The following is a 7122-nucleotide window of genomic DNA, read 5'->3' as shown; positions in this document are numbered from 1 at the left end:
TGGACAGGGTCTGGCTGGACCATGTGGGGGAATCCCCAACAAGGATATCTTTAGGTCTTTCCTCTGGGGCGGGCTGGATTCCCCAGAGGAAGGTCCTCCAGTCTGCTGTCCTCATAGTAGGAGAGAGGTGAGGAGAGGGGCTGGGAAGCCTCAACTTTTAGTTCACACATAATCACTTATTTGCCCATCTTCAGCCTAATAGCATGCCTTCAACTGAATAATCGTCTAAAGACTCTTTTTTCACTCTTTCCGAAGAATGCATCTTCAGGTTAAGGTGGGGTAGAGGACGGGCAGTTCCTAGCAGTAAACTTGGAAAAGGGACCTGTTTAACTCTTCTTAAACACCTTTTACCCACCTCTGCTTATTTCTGCCATTCTGTTACCCCCATTGCAGCAGGTCCTGGGGTTTCCAATTCCTGAGCCTTTTGAGAATTCTGTGGTGTAAGGATTCTTTCTCACCTTCTCCACGGCCAGTGTAGGGTTTGGCTATCTGCCAAGTCACGGACAGCTTGTCCATCTGCTTTCCAACTGTTACTGAAACCAAAGTGGGTTCCCTCCTGGTGAGTTAAATCAGGCTCTCCACCGGAAGTAGTTGTCACACAAAGTAGGGTGTATTTGCAGCAAATAGGAAGCCAAGTAGAATCATTTCCAAAGTCATAGGGCTTCCCAAACAAAGGGAAGCAGGGATCTTTTATTTCGGATGGGGAATGAATATTCAAAAGTGAGAGGTGGGTTGGGCCAGCCCCATGGCCTAGTGGTTGAGTTTGGTGCACTCCACTGTGGCAGCCTGGGTTCGATTCCTGGGTGCAGACCTACACCACTCCTCAGCAGCCATTTTATGGTGGCAACCCACATACAGCATAGAGGAAGATTGGCACAGATGTTAACTCAGAGCAAATCTTCCTCAGCAAAAAGAGGAAGATTACATGACGTCAGCATCATGGCAGAGTGAGTTCTCCTGGCAATCTCTCCCCGCCACAATACAACAAAAAAGACATTCATACTCCAACAGAGGACATCCAAACACAACACAAAAGACATCTGAAAGACCCGTGCAGCCATATAACAGAGGGCAGAGAGGCTAGAGACCCCCTCAGAGGAGATGGAACAGGGTAAGAGAAAACTTCGCTCTCTCCCCTAAAGACTGTGATCCAAGACCATGCACAGCCTCTGAGAGGGAAGGAACAGGGGAGGGGACATTTGTTCATGGGAACATCAAAGATACCCGAGAGCACTCGCAGCCAAGGGGAAAGCCCCTACCAAGGGGAAAGCTAACTTGGAGGTGACCTCATCAGGCCAAACCTATGGAGAGCAGATAGTGAGGGTAGAGTGAGAAAACCCCAAAAGTGCACAGGAGAAATCACCCCTCCCCCCACCCACACAGCACCAGCTCCAGTGCCTGGGATCTTGGAGGAACACAGAATACATGGCTCTTGACCCCCACCCAGTGGCAGTAGGCGGTAACTGTGACTAAATACTATGACAATGCCCAAAACAGAGCCACCCCCTCTAGCAATATCAAAAATTATATTAAATCTCCAGACCAGAGAGAAAATGACAAGTACCCAGAAAACAGTCCTGAGGACACAGAAATATGTAATCTAAATGACAGAGAATTCAAAATAGCTATCATCAAAAAACTCAACGAGTTAAAAGAGAATGTAGAGAAACAATTGAACAAGTTCAGGAGCTACTGCACAAAAGAGATTGAAACTGTAAAGAAGAATCAATCAGAAATATTAGAGATGAAAGACACAATGGAAGAGATAAAACGAAATATGGATTCCCTGAATGCTCAAGTGGACATCATAGAGGAGCGAATGAGCATAACTGAAGACAGACATGTTGAAATGCTCCAGACAGAGGAGGAGAGAGAATTAAGACTAAAAAGAAATGAATCAAGTCTCCAAGAACTATCTGACTCAATTAGGAAATGCAACATAAGAATTACAGGTATTCCACAGGGAGAAGAGAAGGAGAATGGAGCAAAAAGCTTGTTCAAAGAAATAATGGCAGAGAACTTCCCAAACCTAAGGAAGAAGATGGAAATCCACATGGAAGAGGCTGTCAGATCTCCTAAATATGTCAATGTAAGAAGACCTACTGCAAGGCATATAGCAGTGAAACTGGCAAAACTGAATGACGAAGAAAGAATACTAAGGGCAGCAAGGCAGAAGGAAATAACCTACAAAGGAACCCTCATCAGGCTTTCAGTGGATTTCTCTACAGAAACCTTACAGGCTAGGGGAGACTGGAATGACATATTCGAATCTTTGAAGGACAAAAACTTTCAGCCAAGAATGCTCTATCCAGTGAAAATATCCTTCAGATATGATGGAGAAATAAAAACTTTCCCAAACATAAGCTATGGGAGTTTGTACCCATGAGATGCCCCCCTACAAGAAATCCTCAAGAAGGCCCTCATACTTGAACAAAAAAGGGGAGAAAGTGGTTACAAAGCACAGAGTAAGGAGATAAATAGGTAGACAAAATCAGAAAATTGTAACTGTACATCAGAACAGGTTAGCAAGTACTCAAGAATAGCATTAAAGATAAAGGGAAGGAAAATACCAAAAACAAAGATAATCTTGTCACTTTAATCACAAACTCACAATACAAATGGAATAAGATGTGAGAAAAACAACTTAGGAGGGGGAAGAGGAAAGGGACTGAATCAGTGCAGTCTAAGGAAATTAGAAGCCACCAGAAAATGGGGCTGGCCCAGTGGCACAGCAGTTAAGGTCGCACGTTCCACTTCTTGGCAGCTCAGGGTTCGCCCGTTCAGATCCCGGGTGCAGACATGGCACCGCTTGAACACCATGCTGTGGTAGGCGTCCACACATAAAGTAGAGGAAGATGGGCATGGAAGGAAGTGAAACTCTCGCTGTTTGCAGACAACATGATCTTATATGTAGAAAACCCTAAAGAATCCATTGGAAAACTACTAAAAATACTTTACAGTAAGGTTGCAGGGTACAAAATCAACTTACAAAAGTCAGTTGCATTTCTATACTCTAATAACAAACTTACCAAAGGAGAATTCAAGAATACAATTCCATTTACAATTGCAACAAAAAGAATAAAGTATTTAGGAATAAGTTTAACTAAGGCAGTGAAGGACTTATACAATGAAAACTATAAGACATTACTGAGAGAAATCGATGATGACATAAAGAGATGGAAAGAGATACCATGCACACAGACTGGAAGAATAAACATAGTTAAAATGTCCATACTACCCAAAGCAATCTACAGATTCAGTGCAATCCCAATCAGAATCTCAATGACATTCTTCACGGAAATAGAACAAAGAATCCTAAAATTCATATGGGGCAACCAAAGACCCCAAATTGCTAAGGCAATCCTGAGAAAAAAGAACAAAGCTGGAGGCATCACAACCCCTGACTTCAAAATGTACTACAAAGCCATAGTGATCAAAACAGCACGGTACTGGTACCACAAAAAGGGCACACAGATCAATGGAACAGAAGTGAAAGCCCAGAAATAAAACCGCACATCTACAGGAAGCTCATCTTTGACATAGGAGCCAAGAACATACAATGGAGAAAAGACAGTCTCTTCACTAAATGGCGTTGGGAAAACTGGACAGCCACACGCAAAAGAATGAAGTAGACCATTATCTCACAAAAGTAGGCCATACACAAAATTAAACTCAAAACTCCTGGAAGATAATATAGGTAGTACACTCTTTGACATCAAACTTAAAAGGATCTCTTTGAATACCATGTGTTCTCAGACAAGGAAAACAAAAGAAAACATAAACAAGTGAGACTTCATCAGACTAAAGAGCTTCTGCAAGGCAAAAGTAACTAGGATCAAAACAAAAAGACAACCCACCAATTGGGAGAAAATATTTGCAAATCCTATATCTGACAAGGGGTTAATCTCCATAATATATAAGGAACTCACACAACTGAACAACAAAAAAACAAACAGCCCAATCAAAAAATGGGTAGAGGATATGAACAGACATTTTTCCAAAGAAGATATACAGATGGCCAATAGGTACCTGAAAAGATACTCAACATCACTAATCATCAGGAAATGCAAATCAAAACTACACTAAGATACCACCTTATGCCTGTTAAAATGGCTATAATCACTAAGACTAAAATTAACAAATGTTGGAGAGCGTGTGGAGAGAAGGGAGCCCTCATACAGTGCTGGTGGGAATGCAAACTGGTGCAGCCACTATGGAAAACAGTATGGAGATTCCTCAAAAAACTAGAAATAGAAATACAATATGACCCAGCTATCCCACTATTGGGAATCTACCCAAACAACTTGAAATCAACAATCCAAAGTAACATATGTACCCCTATGTTCATCGCAGCACTATTCACAATAGCCAAGACATGGAAACAATCCAAGCGCCCATTGACTGATGATTGGATAAAGAAGATGTGGTATAGACATACAATGGAATACTACTCAGCCATAAAAAAAGACAAAATCATCCCATTTGCAACAACATGGATGGACCTGGAGGGAATTATGCTTAGCAAAATAAGTCAGACTGAGAAAAATAAACACCAGATTATTTTTTTACTCATATGTGGAATATGAACAAAACCAGGGACAAAGAAAACAGTTCAGTGGTTATCAGGGGAAGGGGGGTGGGGGGTGGGCACAGAGGGTGAAGGGGAGCACTTATGTGGTGACAGACAAGAAATAATGTACAACTGAAATTTCACAATGATGTAAACTATTATGACCTCAATAAAAAAACGATAAGAGAAAAAAAGGAAGATAGGCAACAGATGCTAGCTCAGGATGAATCTTCCTCAGGAAAAAAAAAAAGGGTGGGGGAAGAGGTGGGCATTTGCTTACACAGGCTTAGTTGGAAAACATACTCCCACATAATCTGCAGGTTATAATAATGAGGCCTAAGCTCCTCCTGGAGAGGAGATCTTAGCATTAAAATAAGGCGAAGGTCATAGGCCTGCTCTTGTGGTAGAGCTTGGTCTGGTTCATGGTGGTTGGTGATGGCACCTCGTGAACAGTTAAATGCTTCGGAACCCACCCTTGAGTTCCTTGGGGCAATTAGCCAGTAATAGAACTTCCACAGTTTTGTTGTGTTGTCTCCTCTCCTAATCTCCCCAAGATTCAGGCTTTATCTTTCGTTGTTGTTGTTATTAATCCCTTTATTCCAGTTTTAGTGGGAAGGGAGCAAAAATAGATGTGTTCAACCCATCATCTCACTCAGCCCTCCAGCCTGTCTTCGAGTATCTGTTTTGTATATTGAAAAAGATGATTAGGATGTATTTGTTATTTTTTACTTTGCCTTTTTCCAGCAAAGGATTTGTAGTGGAAATATTTGTCTTAGAGTTATTTTGGACCGTGTTTTATTTCCTCCAAAATGTTTCCCGGCCCCATTATTGTATATTGTTAGTAAACTTAAGATCTGTCAAAGGCATTTGTGTAGTTCTTTTTCTCCAAAAGTTGAACTTTAGAGCATGATGAAATGTACCTGGTCACTTTTGTGTACAGAGAAACACATTGCAGCTCAGGACAAAATAGGTTTTTCAAGGTATTTGCATTTATTGCTGTTCATAAACCAACTGATCATCCTTTTACTTGGTTGTTTATAGCCTCCCCCTAGATCCTGTAACCTTGTCTGGCATCAAAGCTGATGCGAGCTCAGCTAGCCAAGGAGTCAAAAGAAAGATTTCTTGGACTCTCAAGATCTGGCAGCAGTGCTCTTTTATTCAGAGAATAGCATGGGGACAGGCCCCGTAGGCAGTGAAGGGCTGCAGGCATGGGGACAGGCCCATGGGTAGTAAGGGCTGCAGTGGGTTGAGGGTTAGGGCTAAATTTATAAGGCATAGGTATGTGAGTTATTTCTTTACAAGACAAAGGAAAGATCACGTAAAAAACTCGTTAAAATGGTATCAGTGCAGGTGGGGTCTGGTTATAGGGTGGTCATATAACTTTGGATACAAATCAGGTTGAATCAAAGTTACGAATCAGGCTGAATCAGTTCAGGACATCAGGAGGATTATATAGATGGTATGTAGGGCAGGACACCTTGGCCTTCTCTCCCTGGGGCAGCCTTGATCTGCATCAAAAGCCATAACAAGGGAAAGGTTTTAAAGGAGAAATGCCACTGCATTCACTTTGAGTCTGAAGTCCCGCCTTTCCCACATAGTCCTCACTTCACTGATTAAAGTTCATTTTGCATATTTGGAATTGAAGCTAAACTCATTTTCCTTAACACCCATAAACAGATAACATGTTTTATAATGAGCTATAATGTATGTTTACAACTAACTTTTATTCCCTTAAAGAACATTTTAGTATCCACAGAGAAAGTGTTGGTGACTAAATACTCTATCTCACAAGCCGGATTCAGACCCTTCACTGGATTTGTGTTCATGTCAGGGAGGCACTTCATCGTTCATGTTTGCAGGCACTGAGAAGAAACCAGCCTTCGTTCTGGGAAATATTTCTTACTAAATGGCACCCTAAATGGCCTTTTCGTTGTGACCTGGAGTCCATCTTTGGCTGGATGTTCTGAAAACCCATCGCTGTGCACCTTTTGTAGGCAGAAGCTAAGATGGGAGCTTTTTGTAAGGACTGCTGGGCACTCACAGTTTACGGACCACAATCTGGCCAGCAAGAGAATATTGGATCTTCAGGGAAAAAAACTATTAATTACAATGTATTGCAGAGAAAAGTATAAAATTAGTTCCTGAGAAGAATTTCACTTAGTTACCTCTTCTGTATAAATTACAGCTGGAAAAAAAATGAATTCAAGTAAATGCCAAGTTCTATTAAGCGACTAAGAGGGGTAATTTTATTTAAAAGGGAACAGGCACCACAATTATCAATAGTTTTTGACTTAACGCTGAATCTCCACAGTCCTGTATCTGCATTTACAATATCCAGGAACAATCGAGAGAAGACTTTCATGTGCTTCATTCCTTTGATCACGTGTGAATATGCACTCCAGGTCCTTCTTGGAGGCAGGCAGGATAGAAATGATAAATGAATGAATGTGAACAGAGCTGATTATTGGTCTCTGCAGAGGAAACCACATTGTCGTCTGCTAGATATTTTTTTTTTTTAAAGATTTTATTTTTTCCTTTTTCTCCCCAAAGCC

This window comes from Equus przewalskii, chromosome 15 (assembly GCF_037783145.1).
Source record: "Equus przewalskii isolate Varuska chromosome 15, EquPr2, whole genome shotgun sequence".
Classification (NCBI taxonomy): Eukaryota; Metazoa; Chordata; class Mammalia; order Perissodactyla; family Equidae; genus Equus; species Equus przewalskii.
This window is presented reverse-complemented; position numbering follows the sequence as displayed.